This window comes from Chelonia mydas, chromosome 11, assembly GCF_015237465.2.
Source record: "Chelonia mydas isolate rCheMyd1 chromosome 11, rCheMyd1.pri.v2, whole genome shotgun sequence".
In the NCBI taxonomy this organism is placed as follows: domain Eukaryota; kingdom Metazoa; phylum Chordata; order Testudines; family Cheloniidae; genus Chelonia; species Chelonia mydas.
The window spans coordinates 20134548-20154104 of record NC_051251.2 but is presented as its reverse complement, the minus strand read 5'-3'; the positions used below and the strand labels follow the sequence as shown (position 1 = coordinate 20154104).

The 19557-nt window shown below is 42.9% G+C and overlaps 1 protein-coding gene across 2 annotated transcripts in view; it reads right to left on the bottom strand.

Annotated features, from left to right (window-relative positions):
- SPOPL (speckle type BTB/POZ protein like) overlaps positions 1-5422 on the bottom strand; it is a 61744-nt gene extending 56322 nt beyond the window's left edge. Inside the window, exon 1 of one of the 2 annotated variants that reach the window (XM_037912022.2) lies at positions 5029-5422. The gene's annotated coding sequence lies outside the window, so the exon portion shown is untranslated. The remainder of the gene's footprint in view (positions 1-5028) is intronic. The other variant, XM_037912024.2, reaches the window with a different exon arrangement.
- Positions 5423-19557: the final 14135 nt, after the last annotated feature.

The window sequence follows — 19557 nt, the reverse complement described above, 5'->3', positions numbered from 1 at the left end:
GCTAGTCTGGCAGCCCTCCAGGCTGATGCTCAGTTTTGGGTAGAATGGGGTCTGGTGTAGGAGAGAATCTTTAGCCCCACCAACCCCCACTAGTGCCACACCAGCAGAAGACTCTTAATTTGAATGCAATCTGAATAAATTAATTTGAGGGGAGGGGGTAAATCCATCAATTTATTGTTGACATGACATCAGTAATTGATAGTGTGTGTGGAAGGGCAACATAATTGATTGGTGTGTGTGGGGCTTGGCAGGAATAGCAGGATGCAGAGTTCAGCCAGTGGAAAGCCAGGGTTTAGAGCCCTGCAGCAACACTGGAATCCTGCAGGTCCAGCCAGATCCACTCCCATAATCACAGGAGCAGGTAAAATGTACTTGGGTGGGCAAAAAACAAAAACTCACCAGAGGGCAGGAATTCGCAGAAAAACACTAAATCTCTCATCAGTTTGTCATAAATAGAATTTCAGCAATGTAAAGGAAGTTTTTTTTTTTTAAATAAAGGTTTCAATACTTAAATTTAACCAAGTGATAGAAAGAGATGTGATATAACAACAGGAGTTAGTATTTTTACATGGTTTAAGCAAGATTTGTTTTATTCTTTTACTAGTAAAAAATGTGCCTGAATTCCTTTTATATATTAACTGACTTTATTTTTTTTGTAGCATGTGGGATTTGCGGGATCTAAGGTTTTTGCAGGTGGGAATGGGATAAACTTGCAAGAAACAATGCGGGAGTGGATATTGCGGGACAGAAGCAGGATTTAAAAAAATAGGCTGTGTTTACAATGGCACTTCCGTTGTTAAAACTTTTATCGCCCGGTGGTGTGAAAACACACACCCTGAACGACAAAAGTTTTAACGATGGAAAGCGCTGGTGTGGACAGTTTCATCAGCAGGAGCTGTGCTCCCGGTGACAAAGCTACCGTCCCTCGTTGGAGGTGATTTTATTTTGTCACTGGGAGAGCTCCCATCGATAAAGAGCAGCTTCACTGTGCACCTTACAATGGTGCAGCTACAGTGGCACAGCTGCACTGTTGTAAAGTGTTCAGTGTAGTCATAGTCCCACACAGGCCTCTACCAGGGTCTTCTGCCCATGTGGTGAGGGAGGGACTCAAGCAGCAGCAGAGGGCGTGGCTCCGGGCTCCATATGTTTTGATTGGTGATTAGACTTAATCCTTGCCTTCATGGGTGTTGGGTAAAATTCCCAAGTAATTTATATACATACGAATAAATGCATGTGTCTCTTTTTCATTTATATTTAGCTGCATATATAAAATTTTAAATAAGTTAAGAAGATACCCAGAAAGCAAAGAAGGATGGCTTAAAAAAAAGACATTGATTCTTAAAAATACTCCGCAAAATCAGGGTATTTTACAAAAGAAATACTTAGTCTGACATTGCTTGCAATCAGTTACCTTAGTTTAACATCTAATGGCCTCAGTTAGAATGCCTTATTCCGGCAGAAAATCTTAACGTTATTGAAGTTTTGCCTAAGAATTTCCTTTTCCAAAAACACATGAATGCTTCTCAATAGCATGATCCAGTCAGAGAATGCTACTAGAGGAAAAGCCATCCCAAATCTACTTCTCACCAGTACAGTGGAAAAAACAGAATGGGAAAATGATGAGGAATTTTGGTACTTGTAACTGGTGTTATTATATAGAGCCTATCACCATAGCATCTGAGCACCTAGAACTCACTATGGTAAGAAACAGTTTCAGAATACCAAGTTCTGCAAGGGTGCAGGATGTAAAAAGAAAAGTGAAGTACAATACAAAAAGGCTGAGGTTTTAAAAAAGCTTGTAGCTCAAACAGGAGACAAAAAAGCAAAACAAAACAAAAACAAGCAAGAGTCAGTAGAAAGAGAAATCATCAACTTAAACATTACTCAAAACTGAATCAAACGCCTATTATTTCAATAAACAAAACATATTTGAAAAAATATTTTTTAAAACATTTACTTTGTGCATTTGACAGTAACTGGTTTAACTATTTTCCCTGCATAAGTCAGTTTCTCTTATTTGCAGCTCAGAAAGTTCAGATACTCATAAAACCACAAAAATTGGCAAAGGGATTTACTAACTGAAATTACTTTTATTGAATTTTCTGAAAATAACTAGCCTTCAAGCTGATATCCCTCTAAGAATTGTAATCAGTATGTACTGACTTTTAAAAGACAGACAAGCTTTTCCTATTTTTAATAATCAGGAGATTTTTGCCATTGTTTCTTCTTTTTTTTTTTTTGCTGGCATATAAATTTATGGATAGCTACCGACAGGTTTAATTGACCATGGTCTTCATGGATAATCATGCATATGGCCCTACTTGAATTGCAGGATGATTATCAAAAAATTGCAGCTGAGTTGTAGACAAGCGATGGAAAATTGTGGAAAAGTAATAATGAACCTTATTATTTGCGGTAATAAAGTCCATTATTACTTTTCTGCACTTTTCCACTGTCGGCCACCCGGGGCTGAGAGTGGGGGCTCCCGCTGTTGGCAGCCCACGGCTGAGAGCGGGGTGCCCCGGGGCTCCCACCGTCATAACTGCAGTGGAAACCTAATATTGCAGAATCTACAATTTCTGCAATAATCACAAGTTAAATAAGGCCTTGATTATGTAACTAAAAATTCAACAAGTTACATACTCTGAAATCAATTATTAGTTGTTGAAATTAAAATCTGGTAGAAGTTGGTTTAATGGCTGTTCAGTGAGGCACGAAGACCAGAGAAGAATATTTCTGGATATTTTAAAAATATGTCAACTTGAGATCTAGTCAGTTTCAAAGGACTGAGTCAGAAGTAGTTTCAGATACTATACTTGCCCCTGCAGTGTTTTGTGGTTTTACAAATATTATTTTAAAATGTTTCTCTTTCCCCTATGGCTGTCTGAAAGATCCACACAAAGGGAAAAAACGACTATGCAGCAGAAACAGTCATACAAACACGCTGTTAAATGCAAAGAACAAATCAAGAATTAGAGAAAAAAATGCATTTCCCTACTCTCAGGTATAGGACTCCTAGGAGTTAGCTGTAAGAACATTAAGTAAATTTCAGACATCTGTGCGATTTCTAAATTTCCTGTGCCCCCTTAACATGCTCACCCTGTTTTATTCCTTCAGAACAGCTAAGTAAAATGATTGCTTTCCAGAATTATGAAAATAGGAACAAATCAATCTCAGAAAAGCCTTTAGAAATGGGGCTTTTTAGTTAAAGTTTTCAGACAAAACCATCTATGTTATCCCACATGATACCTCAACTTCAATTCCAGCACCAAAAGAATTCCTTTGTACTGTTCAAACCACATGAAACACTGACAGCATAATTTATTCTGCAGAACTGTTATAAAGAGTAGGAAAGAACCAGCTTAAATATCAGATCCCACATTGACTTTGCATGGCTGACAGCTAGAAACTCCATCTTTTGTTTCATGTAAACACATTTAATTTGAAAGCCACTGACCCTCAAACACCAGACAAATGATTTTTTTTTTTTTAAATTAACCCTTGGGTATGTATGGATGAACACCACCATATAAGAGCTAGGCATTAATAGGAATAAAAATATAAATACTCTTACAGAGCAAAACTGCACTTTAAAAGTAAACTAAGCTATCATGTTTCAGAGTAGCAGCCATGTTAGTCTGTATTTGCAAAAAGAAAAGGAGTATTTGTGACACCTTAGAGACTAACAAATTTATTTGAGCATAAGCTTTCATGAGCTACAGCTCACTTCATCGGATGCATTCAATGGAAAATACAGTGGGGAGATTTATATACACAGAGAAAATGAAACAATGGGTGTTACCATACACACTGTAAGGAGAGTGATCACTTAAGATGAGCTAATACGGGGGGGGGGGGGGGGGGGGGGAGGGAGGGGCGGCAGAGAAAACCTTATGTAGTGATAATCAAGGTGGGCCATTTCCACAGTTGACAAGAATGTCTGAGGAATTTTCTCAGCCGCCCTCCTCCCCCAGCTGTACCTCCTAGGTTAATGATCAGGTTGATACAAGTTGTTTTGGGGGTAAGAAGGACGCAGACCAGTGCTTTCTACAGCCACTATTCATTAAAAAATTTCCCAAAATTAACTCATCTGTCAGAATAGAACTCATTCACCGAATAGCTGCTGCAGCACTCAGGTGCACAAGTATCAAGAGCTCAGCAAAAGGAACCAAGGAACCTTCCTGCCCTGTTTCCAAGCTACTACCCCAATGGGCACAGAAGCTCCACATTTGAAACAAGGAGTCCACAGTCATCATTGCCTATTCAGATCCCTAGATAAGAGGGGAAAAGGGTTGGGTATGTGATAGATTACAAGCAGAAAGAAATGTAAGAGGTGTCTGAGGGAAAGCCAGAAGACCCTCTCCCCCCTGCTTTCCTTGGGGGACGTGTAAGGGATGGAAAAAGTAGGAGAACGGGGGGACACTGACACTTCTCTATGACTCTACCCTGCATCACCCCCCAGATAAGCTGAACTCCACACGCTTTCCTTGCACAATCCCCCCATCCTGGGGAGCAGCTGCCAGGGGAAGGGGAGTGGAGTCCCAGCCAGTGGGCAGGACTGGGGGCAAGGCCTCACTCCCCTGCCTGGGAGTCAGTGTTGGGATGAGGGAGGAGAGAGGGAAGGAGGGTACAGGCCCTGCACCCTACCCCTCTGGGGTCCAGTGTGTCAGGCCTCGCTATGAGAGAAGGGCCGAGATCGCGGCCCCTCCGCTGGGGCCTGGGGGCGGGACGGGGACAGTCAGAGCTCGCTGCCGCAGGAGCGCTGTCGCGGGGAGGAAGGCTGCGGTCTCCGGGAGGGGGCGGTGCGTAGACCTGCCCCCGGGAGTCCCGGGCACGCCCCGGCGGAGGGGAGCGGAGAGCCACTGGCCCGGGAAGCGGGGCCTCCCTACTGCCTGCGGAGCCCGTGTGCCCCGGCGGCCCGAGGGCGGGGGGGCGGGCGACAGAGCCCGGGCTGCTAGCAAAGGCCAAGGGCGGAGACGCCCCACTCCCCGGGTGCAGACTGAGGAGCCCTGGGGCTCGGGAACTTACCGGAGCGCGGCGCGGGCTAAGCGGCTCGGCGGCGGGTCTCATGCTGGCGGGCGGTCACTGGTGCCCGGTGGGAGGGGGGAGCGGCGAGGCAGGGCGGTCGCGGAGCCACATTTCCGCCCCCTCACAACCTTCCTTGCTACGAGCGCCGGGGACGAAGCCCAGACCCCCCGCCCCAACCCACCCCTGCCCGACACCTCCCGGCTCCCGTACAGCCCCAGCCGCCTCACTTCCGGGCAGGGAGGGGGTCACGCTGCGTGCAGGGATGATCTCACATCCGGGTTCTCGCGGGGACGGGCGCTGCCACGTGCTGCGCAGGCGAGGGCTCTGCTCCCCGCGCGCGCTCCGCCCGCCAGTCTAACGGCGGCGCCAGCGCCCGCAGCGCGGCGTCCGCCCCGGGCCCGCAGCTGTGACGAGCGGGGGCTTTGTCACGAGCCTGGGGGTCGCGTTGCCTCTCGGGTTGGGGCGGCCTCTGCCCGGTTTCCTTGGCAACGCTGCCTAGGAAACCAAGTCAGAGCCGGGCACGCCCTGCCAGCCAGACTGCAGGAGAGGGGCCGGGCCAACGCGCCTGGTGCCGCTTGGCGATTCTCCAGCCCCTGAGCTTTGTCCCACCCGAACACAGCCCGCATGTTACGGCCGTCACCCTCTATGGCTGAGGCCATGTCCAGACAGCCGGCACCCCGCTCCCGTAACATCCCCGGGGTCGGCAGCGTTGTGTCTCGGGGGCGCCTACCACTCAGCTTCCCGCTCGGGCCCACCAGCCTCAGCTCGCTGAGGGGCCCCTCCGCAGCCACAGGCGCTGGGGACTGCTTGTAATGCCCTTCAGCCCATGCAGGAGGTGACCTTTAACTTGAAGGCTCCTTAGCAAGACCCGGAAGCATCCAGACCTCTCAAAAGTGCCACCTTAGAGAGGGTCGTTTTTACACACTGTGGGTTAGCAAACACCAGAATTAAGGTTTCCCCTGTGACCTTAGCTCTGCCCCCTTGTGCGGACAGCCTTGAGTAATGAGATTATTCTGTTTTTTTCCTGCATGAGTAGCTGGAGGATTTGAATGCAAGATCTTCCGCTCCACAGCGCAGGCCCCTGGGTGTTAGTCTTAGGCTGATACCTGACCCTGCTCCTAGAGGGGAATACTGTCATATTAGAGACGTGTTCTAATCCCAGCTCTGCGTGTAGTAAACCAGGCATAGCCCAGGCTTTAATTTGATCAATTTTTCACACAGTAAAGGCTGAATGCCTAGTCTACAATAGACCTTCAGAGCACATTAGTTAACATCACACCTTTAAATCCTAGTCAAGTTAAGGTCTGTGATGAGTAATAGGAGTTGTGAGCTACACCAAAATATTAACAGCAGACAATAGAAGAGGCGAGACTACAATCTAGAGTCTCCTGGCTGCTAATACAGTGCACCTTCCCCCAAACTATAATGGGAAGTTCTCTCTCCCCACCCCATATGCATGATATTTTACCTGATATATGGGAAAATGTAACAAGATGGCCAAGAATGTCATGCAAGATTGAGGGTCTCTTATTGGTTTTAATGGGATCTTTAGCCACCATCCCATTTGCCTTCTCCAACTCCAGTTCATATTTCCCAGTTTCTCTCTCATCTCAGTGCTACATTAAACTGCATGACATCTCATCCGCTCATTATGTCCCTGGCACATCATCCCATTACATCATTGACATGGCATGTGTGGAAGTCCTCTGTGTATGCAAAAATATAGTCATTACATTGAAATGAAATATTGTTAGGATGTGTCAGGATGATGCCGACCCATGTCAATATTATTTGCATTACAGTAGCACTTAGAGGCCCTAGTCAAGATCACTGCCCCTTTATGACATTGTGCAGAAAACAAAATAGGAGACAATCCCTTCCTCAAAGAGTTTTCGGTCTAATTACATGAAACAGACAAATAGTGGGAGGGGAAAAACAGAAAAAGGTGAAGTAATTTGCCCAGGGTCATTCAGCAGGTCGGGGGCAGAGTCATGAACAGAAGCCAAGTCTCCTGCCTGCCAGTCTAGTGCCCTAAACCAGAGGTTCCAAGACTTATTTTGCTGCACCCCAACTTTAAAGATTCATGTCCCATGACCACCCCCTTCTTTCTCCCCTCCCAAGTCCAGCCCTGTCCCCAAACCCCCTGCTTTGACTCCTGCCACACCCTTGATCTCACTTTCCCAGGATGCTGACCCCTCCTGCAGCCACAGCTAGCCCCTTTCTCCCCCTCCCCAGGCCACAGTCCCTACCAGGCTGCACCTGCTGACTTCATGGTCCAGCCACTTCTTCTGCATTGCTGCTGCCCAGGCCCTGCTCCTATGCCCAGTATCTGGGGCAGGGTGTGTGGGGCAAGGCTCAGGCTCCAACCCCTCCACACCAGACCAGAAACAGGTGGTGTGGTCTCCAACCTCTCCTCGTCGTGCACCAGCTGCTACTGCTGCTCCTGCGCTTGGAGAGGTGCTGCCTCCTTGTCCTCAGAAAATAGCAAGGATACAGGACTGTTCTACTTAATCAGGTCCTCACATGCCCCTGCTAACCACCTTGTGTCCTCCCTCCTCAGAGGGGCTCCCCCCACAGTTTGTACACCTATTCCCAGGGCCTAGACCATACTGCAGGCCATCACAGTGCTTAAAATATTGTCTCATGGCATCAAGATTCAGTCATGCTCCATTGGGATATTTTCACATATGTAGTCAAATCTGTAGACTAGGCTTCTGCCTTAGCTAGAAGATGTTTTACATCAACTGTTCTGTTTCAATTAGGTTTAAATTTGACTATCAAACACAATTGTATTTTTTAACCAAAGCTCTCAAGTGGATAAGGAACAAATTTCTTGCTACCAATATATGATTTGCAGGATTAGGGTGTAAGCAGCTGTCATTCTTTACCCCATAGCTATCTGCATTTCAGAGGTGAAACTATATGTATTAATTATATACAGTAAGGTTCTTTGGGAGCCTGTTTGGTGAAAGGCAGTATCTAAAAAGGTAATATTACCAGTATAAAGAGTTGTTGCTATAATAACATTTTTCACATTCTGTTGCTAGATTTTATAAACTATGATCTAAAAAAGTCTCAGCCAAGTTTGAAAGTAGTCATTTCATCTCCTGTTTCTCAAGCAAATTATTTTTTAGCATTTTCAGTAAGTACCTGAGCAGTGACAGTTACTAAATACCATAACGAACCTTTATCCCTTTTCCTGTGTTCTCCAAAAGAAGTACTTCATAGAAGCACTGTGATATGTCATAAATGTCTTATTTTGTTGTACCCTATATACTTTCGAGAGAAAATGAATATAGTTAGCACAGATAGATCTATGCATGAGTTTGTCATTGTTGTGATTGAATGCAGAGCCTGATCTGTGCAAAAGAGGCCCAGAAAAATCCCAACCAAGTTTCCCTGTCTTATGAGCACTTTCAAAAGTCTAAGAAATTCCACTTGAACTACTTTCAGTTTTATATAATGATGCAGCTTTGCAGTAGGAGCAGAATTTTAGAGGCTAGGGTATCCTAATGATTTTTTTCCAGATCTGTGAAATTTAGTATGTTTCTTTATAAAGAAACTCATGAATAAGGGAAATATTTATTCTAAATGCAGTCTTGAGAAAACAGAGTTGACAATTTGTATGCTATTAATATAAATTACATATAAAGAAATGTTAATATAAAGAAATGTTAATAAGGTTGCAAAGTCAAACACTCAAATTAGGCAATTTAACCTTTATTCACCTTGCTTGTGTGGCTGTATTATGATTGTATTTGCATACTGTTTTCACAGGACCTCTGCCTTGCTGTACAGGATACATAGTGACAGTGCTGAAGGCATGAGATACCTAGCTGTTCAATATTTCTTTTTAACCTCATCATTCTGGGAGTGGTCCTTTACCTTATTTACTGCACACCATCTACACAGAATTATTCATTTCCTCAGGAGCTTTTCTAGGGCACTTGTCGCCATAATATCTGAGTGCTTCACAAATACTTTATCCCCATATATCAGAGCGGAATTGTGAAGAAAAACTTCTTAACAGATAGATAACTCAGGCACACAGATGAAAGCCTAAACTTGTGAAAGTTTCCACTGAGTTTAGGCGCCCAATGTGAGACACCTATGCCATTTTTTAGGATACATAGCATTTTATATATTCAAGTCACTGTATAGACATTAAAAAATTAATCCTCCCAACACCTCTGAGTAGTAGGTGGTTAAGTTTTAGTACTACAGTTTTATAGATGGGAAAATGGAGAGAGAAGGTGAAGTGATTTGCAAAAGGCCATCTAATGAGTTAGTGACAGAAACAGATTTAGAACTCAGGACCACCTGACTCCCAATTTCACATCCATTTTTCTAGACCACACTGCCTTACTGCAAGAAGAGCCACAGCTGCCTTCAGTTGCAGCTACCTGGGGCATGAACATGAACATCCTATCAAGGCATTTCCCAACTTTCCGTGCTTGACTGTACAACCTGAATATTTTTCTTTTAAACAGTTTGTGTGTAATTTTCTAGGGTTTCTTCCTAAAAGGAAAGGGAAAAAAGTTCTGCTGTAATTTGTGAGTTATTAGTTTGCACATAAGTTGCATTCAAATGCTAGGACTTTACCACTAGAGAGAAATGTACCACTAGAGCTAATATATCAACAACATTAGCTAGCAGCAGGAATAGGCAGTTATCCTCTATGGCCCAGCCACTTTGTTTCAATGTGACTGACACATTGAAACAAAGGGTTACAGGGCAACTCCCCTCCCTTCCATTTTTGTGTTTGTTACTCACTGGTTATGTCTTAAATTATATAGCAAGTTCTTTGAAGTAGGGGTCGTTTCTTCTTACTGTACATGTATGGACAGTGCTTAGCACAATGGAGCCATAATCCTCATTGGGGACTTTGGCTGCTACAACAAATAACATGCATTTTTCAGCAATTCCACACCCTTCGCTCCCCCCAAAAAATTACAGGCTGTCTTTTGCTCCCCTCAAAATTTCTCTAATGGAGATGTACTCTGCTGCCTCCCATCCCAGAATTGCACATGGTCTTTCCTGTCACCACCCCTTGAAGTCTCGTATACCTTCCTTCCCCTACATCCTATCAAGCAGATATTCAGACACATGCAAGTATCTCAGAATCCACTACAGCTCAGTCATCCACATCACAATCCATACAGCTGTGCTCTGTCATCCTCTTGCCCACACTCTCTCTACTCTCCCGCCCCTTTAGCACTCCTAGTGCTATTAGCCGTTGGGAGGCACGGGCAGAGAATCTGTTGCAGGACACTCCTGCAATATTTTGCATCCTCTTCCGCCTAAAGGCTCTAAGCTAGGGTGGGAAAACAGAAAATGGTTTGGTTGAGGGAACATTAGGATAAGCAGTCAGGCAACATCTTTTGAGGGACAGAATATATACTAATTCCCCAGAAAGAGGAGGTGGAGGTTGGGGAGTATTGCCAGAAAACGAGATTTGTGGGGAGGTTGTCTTGTGACTCCCATCCCACCCCTCCTGTGTTTTGCGGCTATGGTTCCATGTGGTTATTTAGGAAAGTGCTAGGGAGGAAGCTTAACATGATAGGGAGTCTCCTCGTGGAGCCTCCCTAGGGATGGAGCATGCTCTGTGCAGTTTGAATGTTTAATTTGTAGCAGCATAGTGCAGACTACAAACGGCAATATTTGGCATCTTAAAGTTATAACTCAGCCAAGTCAGAACAAATTCACAGGAATAGGCAAAGGCACTCCTTGATCACAGTGTTATCACTCTGCCAAATTTCAAATTGTTGCTGCAAACCATGGAGGTATTTCCAAAACAAAACAACAAACCACAAAAAAAAAGAGTGGGGAAATTTTTCATCATGAAAAGTGGCAGGCAGTCTAAATACAGGGGGTCAATACCACTCCCCCTAGATAAAGTTAAAAGAAAGACTGCAACTCAGAACTATCAGAAGAAGAAGAACAACCTCTTGATTCTTTAGGAAAAGAATCTCCTGGTGGAAGTCACCTGGGACAGAATAAATTCCTGATTTTGGTGGGGAAGTCTAGAAAATTCTCTAGTGGACAGGAGACAAGGTCTATTGTTGGTCTTGTAAACTCACTTCAACTTTCTCCTGTAGTTAAAGAGTGAGAAAGCCACATTTCAGTTTTAAGTTTGTTGTGATATCTATATCCTTCCAGTCCTAAAGAAAATGGAAATCAAGAGCTGATATTTTTAAATGTGAAAAATAAACAAAACAAACACACACACACCAAACACCACCCCTATATAAGCAGGGGAAAAACTTTGTTTTAGTGAACACTTAAGCAGACTTCAGACACTAGAAAGGAACAGTAAAGAGTGCAAGCTTTATTTAGTTTACAGTTAAAAGACTTGACACTGCAGCCCAAGTAAACAGAGCACATGCTCATCATATACTCTGCTAATTCAAACTTCATATTCATCACAATACAAGTGACAAGAGAGACTGGCTATAGCTATGAACAGTTTAAAGTCTGAGTCACATTCAGCCAAGAAAGCAAATGCAAAACTACCACAACAAAGCCTAAGTCATTTGTTGCGGGCACACAAGCTTCACCATTTACATGTCTAGAATTATGTTTAGACCTTCGTCTTATGAACGACTTAGTGACATCACAAATAGCATTGATGACATCTCAGTATTAGGTCATTAAACAAAGATCATATTGCCAGCTTTTATGTTGTACTCCAAAGTCATGTTTAGGGGAGACCAAAAATCCCCACATACATCTCAGCTTAGAGGAAAGGATATGTATTTCAGCAGTAGGTTATTTTGAACATGGGGACTTCTGTCATGTTACCCCTTGAAATGTTTTTTAGCCCTAAGCAATATCCATAAGTGTGGTTGTAGCAAAGTTGCTGTTCCAGCACACCTCCAGTGGCCGGATGTAACCTTGCATCATCTGTGCCTCAGTTTCCCTGCCGTTCTTCAGCCTATTCTAGCCATAGGCATGGTCTGACCCTCTGGTCAAATCACCTGCAAGAGTCTGACCACTTCTAGGGCCACAGAGTCCTTTAATAAGCCCAACAAAAGTAGAAGGCCATTAAATCTTCAGCCCTTGTTTGGGTCAGCTGGCCAGCCCTCTCCCTCACAAGAGGATCCTCATCTCTAATGCAGTGTTCTCACATCTCTCTCATCATCAGCTCTCACTCTGCTGACCACCCACTCTCCCTTTCAGGCAAGCCTCAGGTACACCCCAATATCATCACCTCTATCCTGTGGCTCCTGTGCCTCACTCCATCCAGCATCCTGGGCTGGCCCATTTCTCCACCTTGCCAGGTAATCAGGAAGGCTGTCACCCTTCAGTGGCCCTGATCTTTCCTCAGGCTTCAGGGTCATCTGGGGAGTAGACCTCTGCTTTTCTGCCCTTCCAGCCAGCCCCTTCACAGGCCACAGACACTCACTACATCTTCTCCTCTATGTCTCCTTCTCTACTGACCTTCTCTCTCCTCTGTTAAATCCGTCCTCACCTGACCACCCCTTCTCCAGGTGCAATCAGTGAGGTGACTAGCACTTTCAAGCTCCCTTAACCCTTTCAATACTTGTGTGGGGTGGAAACACCCCCACACAGCACTTCTTTCAGGAGGAATCCTTTCTACCCTCTCATCAATAAGCCCCTCATTCACCTTATCTTGAACTTCTACACCATGTCTTGGCTAACTTTGGGCCCAGTCCTGAGAGACACAGTGTCCTTATGCTCCATTGATCACACAGGAGTGGGTTCAAATTGTAAATTCTTTGGATTAGAAAAAAATCACTCTGTAAAGTACAATATAAGTGTAAAACACTATACCCATGATTTTAAATAAACCATATAAATACTTAAAGCAAAGTATTTCCCTTTAACAGATGTCTAAATTTTGCCTGACAAATATACCAGCAGATAACTGTATGTGCATTAGTTAGTGCAAATGTGCATTTACACATGCAATTATCCCTTTTGCGTGTGGTACTTACACATGCAGTTACCTGTTTGTGTCCAATTCTGCATACTTTGCATAAAAATAGGCCCCTGTTTTTTGAAGTTTTGCCCTTCAATGCTTCTACTGAATTCAGCACCTTCACCTCAATCTGATCTGTACTTCCTGTGTGAAATTTTTGCAGTAGCTGTGGCTTGGGTAGCAAGTATTCTAAGCTCAGGGGAAAAGAGCATTTAAATAGCATTCAAGTCAGTTTACAGATTCATAATATAAGTTTATTAATGAACAATTCTGTATAACCTGGGTACAATAAAAAGTGCTATCGGAATATCTATGATGTTTAGTTCAATGCTTGCTGAGCTCTATAGGGCAGATATAGTATTGCTACAGAAGTTTGTCCTTATGAACAAATTTTGGAAGTTTAGAGAATATGTGAATCCCTACTCATTTTCAACTTTAATAATGGTATACAATATTTTATACTGTATACAAAAAAATCTGTAATAATATCTTCCATCACTATCAAAAAGGACACCAATAAAGTAGCTGAATCCAAGTATGCAGCTATTAAATGATTGTATGGTGTTGACTAATGCAGTTATGTTTGGTATATAAAGTTGTGAGGAAGTGTTCTATATTAAGACAATGCCAAGTTCTGTTAAGAATTCCTGAGTGTTTTGATTTAGGTATCTGACAGAAGAATATGTTGTCACAGACTAAAATTACTACTTTAAAAAGACATAGGGTACATTTTCAAAAACACTGAAGTGATTTAGGATCCTAAGTTACCTAAGTACTTTTGAAAGTTTTATCTATAAGTAGTTTATTTTGAGCCGAAGTTTTAAGAATGAAATTCACCCCATGTGGAAGGCCAGCACAAGTCCTATGCACTAATTTAGTCCCACATAAGCGCATAAAACAAATTCACATCCATGGAGAGGGTCTAATCCTCAAGAAATGCCTTCAGGATTTGAAATATCTATTTTTAAGTAAATACACTAATGTGTTGTTGAAATTCATTTTTAAATAGGGCTAACATTTCAAGGAGTCAATAAAATTGAAATTTCATGTGGAAAATCTTAGAATGCTGCTATGAAGTCATAAACAATGGAAATATCTCCCTAGTGTTTGATGCCTATCATAGACTGTTACTGCCACTAGTCCAGATTTAATATCTTTCTTACAGCTCAATGTTGTTGTAAGTTCTGTATTTCTCATTAATAAGAGGTATCCCACTGCTTATGTTTTCTTGTAATTTTTGTCCTGATGGTGACAAGCATTTTAAATCTCATGACATATTGTGATTCATAACTCTGGTAGTTTCCTTTAACTCTGGGGTTTGATAGATCAGAATGTGAACATTCAGATTCCTAGAGCAACAGCATTAACTCAAGTAGCTTAGAGGAATAATGTAATATAAGTAGAATTCATCATTCAATACTGTATATGCCATCGAGATAGAAAGTTTAAAACTAGTGGTCAGGAGAAATGAATTAAAACAGACACTGGCCTCTTGAGTCAGACTCTGTTCACAGATATAAAGTGTAATGATCTGACAGCTCCTGTTTGCCCCATGAATCATTCTATAATACTGTAATTGGATGAATGGTATATCTGATATTTTAGATATTTTATGTTCAACTGCTACATCAAATTTACATAACATAAATGCTAATTGGTGAGGAAAATTAAACAGTAAACTCTCATTCATGCTATGTTCAGATAAGGTAAAAAACACACTTTTATCAAAGGTGAAATTAATGAATATTTTTCTGAAGTAATCTATTGACACTTTTGATTTTTTTGGACAAAAGAAAGCCATGACTCTAGTAGTTGCACTGGATGGTATTGTATCTTCTCATATGCAGATTTCTCCCTGTATTTATTTTAGTGCTAGAATTACTAAGATTTCCATATTTAAGTCCATAAAAAGCCCCAGGTTCTTAAAATTCAAAGATAAATCATTTTTCTTGTTTTGACTGATTTCCGTCTTGATAGTCTTTCGACGTTTTTCACTAAATACTAGGAGTTTAGGGTCCGAACTTCTCTCTTGCCAGTTTTGCACCTGAGTTACTCCACTGATTTCAAGAGAGTTAGACCGTGTAAATGAGAGAAAATCAGGCCTGCTGGTTTTACAGTGGTCACATCTTAAAAAACCGAAGTTATCTATAAAACAATAATGGTTACACATTATTTTGTTCAAATAAATTACTTATAAATAATAGTTCAGTAGCATAACCTGGTTATGGGTGCCAGATAGATATCTTTGTCCATGAAAATGGTACTGAATTCTGATGAGTTAATTCGTGGTCTACGCTCAGCTGTTTTTAACTTCAGATCAACTCGAGAAACAATGCCAAGATATGATTTGAGCTATGCATTGAAGAAATATATTGTAGCCCTTTTGAACAAGAGGGTATTGCAAAATGAATTTTTGTATAATTTAAGCAAAGATTAATAGTTTGAACCAATCTACACTAGCCCTATCCAGTTACCATCAAAGGATGAGTTTCTGTGATTCTGCTCAGTCAGATTAACCTATGTATGTTAAAAATATTTCCGTTCAAAATTATTTTGTAGGCCACCCTAGCCTCTTCCCCCTAAATTATCAAAGTGCTATACTGTGATTTTGTCACTCTGCTGCTAGTGATGTTAATAGGAGTCATAGAGCTAAATGGCCACATATTGCTTTGAGAACGTACAAGACAGCTTAGTGCTGGGGCTGAGCCTTCTCAACACTGTGACAGTCTTACAAAGAAGAATAAGTACTAGCCTTCATCATGTTTACAGTTTAAAAGAATCATCCTAATAGGAAACTGGGTTCAGAAATATCATTAAGGGCTGAATTAAATCTAAATAACTCACAGATATTCAGATTTAAGTATGAAAATCTTTTGTAACTCACTACATTAAGCCTAGATATTCCAGCATATGTGGTGCTGTGTGCAAGATCACACACTATTTGTGGGGGCCTCTAGAGTATGATTGTACCTATTATATTTGGTAAGACGAACTCTCTAACGAATAGGAGTACTTGTGGCACCTTAGAGACTAACAAATTTATTTGAGCATAAGCTTTCGTGAGCTGCAGCTCACTTCATCGGATGCATGCAGTGGAAAATACAGTGGGGAGATTTTATATACACAGAGAACATGAAACAATGGGTGTTATCATACAGACTGTAAGAAGAGTGATCAGGTAAGGTGAGCTATTACCAGCAGGAGAGCGGGGGGACGGACAGACGGGACGACCTTTTGTAGTGATAATTAAGGTGGGCCATTTCCAGCAGTTGACAAGAACCTGTGAGGAACAGTGGGGCGGGGAATAAATATGGGGAAATAGTTTTACTTTGTGTAATGACCCATCCACTCCCAGTCTTTATTCAAGACTAAGTTAATTGTATCCAGTTTGCAAATTAATTCCAATTCAGCAGTCTTTCGTTGGAGTCTCTTTTACTCTGAAACCCATCTCTAACGAATGATTCACGTTTCTGTTGTTGTTTGATTACTTATATGGTTCAGATCTCACAGGTAACTAGCCTCAGAGGATAATGTAAGTTAAAGAGGAGTGTGGCTCTACCTGTACTACAATGAGTAGACCTGGAGAAAGACGTTCAGAACAGAAGTTTCAGAAGAGACCTAGTTTGGTGTGACATCAGAGGCACGGGATTGTAGGTGGGGACGCAGCTGCTCTCGCTCTCTCTTTAACTGTAGAGCCTCAGCACATAATACCTGCCATTCAACATACTGAATAGAAATCTCTTCCCGGCAACTCAGCCTGCTGTATTACTTAGTACTAAGGAAACATCCCCTGCTTCCTTATCCCAGCTTGAGGGAGCCCTGCTCTCACAAAAAGAAAAGGAGTACTTGTGGCACCTTAAAGACTAACAAATTTATTTGAGCATAAGCTTTCGTGAGCTACAGCTCACTTCATCAGATGCTCACGAAAGCTTATGCTCAAATAAATTTGTTAGTCTCTAAGGTGCCACAAGTACTCCTTTTCTTTTTGCAAATACAGACTAACACGGCTGCTACTCTGAAACCTGCTCTCACAGTATTCCCCTCCTCCTTGACCGGTGAGGTGAAGACCCAATAGGCAAGGGAACCTGAAGTGGGAGCAGCTAGAGGATCTGATGCCTTGCTGAGGAGTTTCTGGGGCTCCAAGCCTTTCCAGCTAGTAGGTAGAGCAGCAGCTGCTGGGAGAAGTGAGGTCCCAATGAGGAGTCCTGCATCCCTTTCTTTCTTTAAAGGACAATCTGTCCCTCTGATGGTTCTGCCTTCCCTCCGGGATGGAAAAGGAAGAGAAATCCCTTGATGCTTCCCCTTCTTCTCTAGGACAAGAGTGGAAGACAGACCACACAGATACACACACACACCCCTTGGGGTCCCATTTGCAATGTGGAGACAGATAAATGATACAGAATAGAATGTGACGGAATGAGAATTTTATGTAATATTTTGTATGAATACTGCAGTGCCTCAGATTCCCGTATATGCTACATTATTTACTAGGTGCAAGGAAGAGGGCTTTTTATTCTTTGCAGAGGCCCAGAGAGGCAGGTGTGACTGATGCCTAGCTGTCTTGCGTTTGAGGCCCAGGTCCATGAAGACAATGGAAAAGCCAAACATGGGGACATTTGCTACCTAGCAACTAATGACCAGGATGGCCCTTCCCTTCTGCAGGAAGCCAGATGTGTTTGACCACAACAAAGGACTGAGGAGGGTCTAGATGGGACTGTCCCAGGAACTGCAGCAAAGAGGACAGAGAGGGAGACAGAGCCAAAGCAAAGGGTGCACACCACTTGGCTATGGCTCTGGGTAATCAGAATAGCCCAGGCTGTAACTTTCTTTTCTCTGTGCTAACTAAGGACTTTCTACTCTGTGTTCCAGACATTGAATCAATCCTACTGTTTTTACAGCACTGGCTGAGAGTCACTGCAAATGCTGAAGGTGGGGGTATCTCTCAGATGTCCAGATCAGGTGGACTTGCTGAAGGGAGCTCACGATGTCATGCAGAGGTGCTGAAGGCTCCAAAGTTTGGTCCAAGGCAGTAAAGCCAAGTGGCTTACCCTAGTGAAAGAGTGAGACCCGAAGGGACAGTTCCAGAGCTGTTCCAGCTCACCGGACTTACAGATTCATGACACAAAATTTGTATAAAATCTCTTGAAATTTTTTAAATCTTCTAACATGCAGGAAATCCCACCAGATAATTCAAAACTTTCTGAGAAAGGACCCCTTGGGTTTTTTAAAAAGACATACAACCTTGAGGGGGCCATTTAGGGATATGGAGCAAAAATTGGGGATTGGTCCTGCTTTGAGCAAGGGGTTGGACTAGATGACCTCCTGAGGTCCCTTCTCACCCTGATAGTCTATGATTCTGTGTTCTCTAACCGAGTCACTTGTAAGTGGTAGTATTTACGAAAACAGGAGTGGGAAATGTGCCCCTATGTAACTAGACACAGGACACACATATACACACATACACTTTTGCTTGCTTGACAGTGAGCCTGCTTGGGAACACGAACTCTTTTTGAATACAATTCTTCTTTTCTCTCTCTCTAAGGGTATGTCTATACAAGGGTAAAAAAACCCCTGGCTGGCCGGGCTCAGCTGATTCGGGCTCCCGGGGCTCGGGCGCTCGGGCGGAAAAATGGCTGTGTAGGCATTTGGGCTCAGTCTTCAGCTCAAGCTCTGGGACCCTGAAGGGCGGCAGGTTCTAGAGCTCAGGCGTGGGCTGCACAGCAATGTTTAGCCCCACAGCCCCAGTCCCACAATCCCAAATCAGCTGACCCAGGCCAGCCACGGCCATGCCGAGGGCCTTTTATCCCTGTGCAGATGTCCCCTAGGTGCTCTGATACCATGGCAATGGGCCCAGATTAAAAACCTAGATAAGATCGTCCCCATTCTCTTCCATTTGTTCTGCCTTTGTTTACCACAAGATGCAATGCCACATCGCTGAGACCTGTGAAACCAAAATTGGCACACTCCCCCTCCTCCTTTAACCACTAATTAGCCCATTTCCTATTGGCAGGAATGTGATTTTCTAATTCACTTTTATAGGTGCAGCACTTACAACTGAACATAAACTCTTCATATGGCTGTTCAGCAAAGCTGCATATTTACATCGCTTAAAATCTACAATATGTTTGGGGCTTTTAATTAAAAAAAGAACCTTGTGTTTAGGTGAGGTGTTTATGCCTCGAAAAGGTGTACAGGGCGAATACTCTGCTATTTTTTTCTGCTTATTCGGTGACTAAAAATGGCCGTACATATTTTTGTGAACATTTGTTTTAAAAAAATGCTCTCTGGCAGAGACCTTCAGCTTAGAGTGAGTTTTTATGATCAGTTATAAAAATCTGAAACTAGGCATTTATATTAAAAAGACTTTCAGGCCCTTCACTCTGTCAGTGATAGCAGGTGCCATCACATTTTGCTGTCTCCAGGAGGAATCCTTCTCTTTGTTGCTTCTATGATTACATTGCCTGACCCAGGAATTTCATTTCAGCTATGTGATCAGTTCGATATGTACCCCACACTCCACAAGTGCCAACTTACGATGAGGGGTTTTTTAAATGAATTTTATAACATAACTTTAAAAAATTAAAACA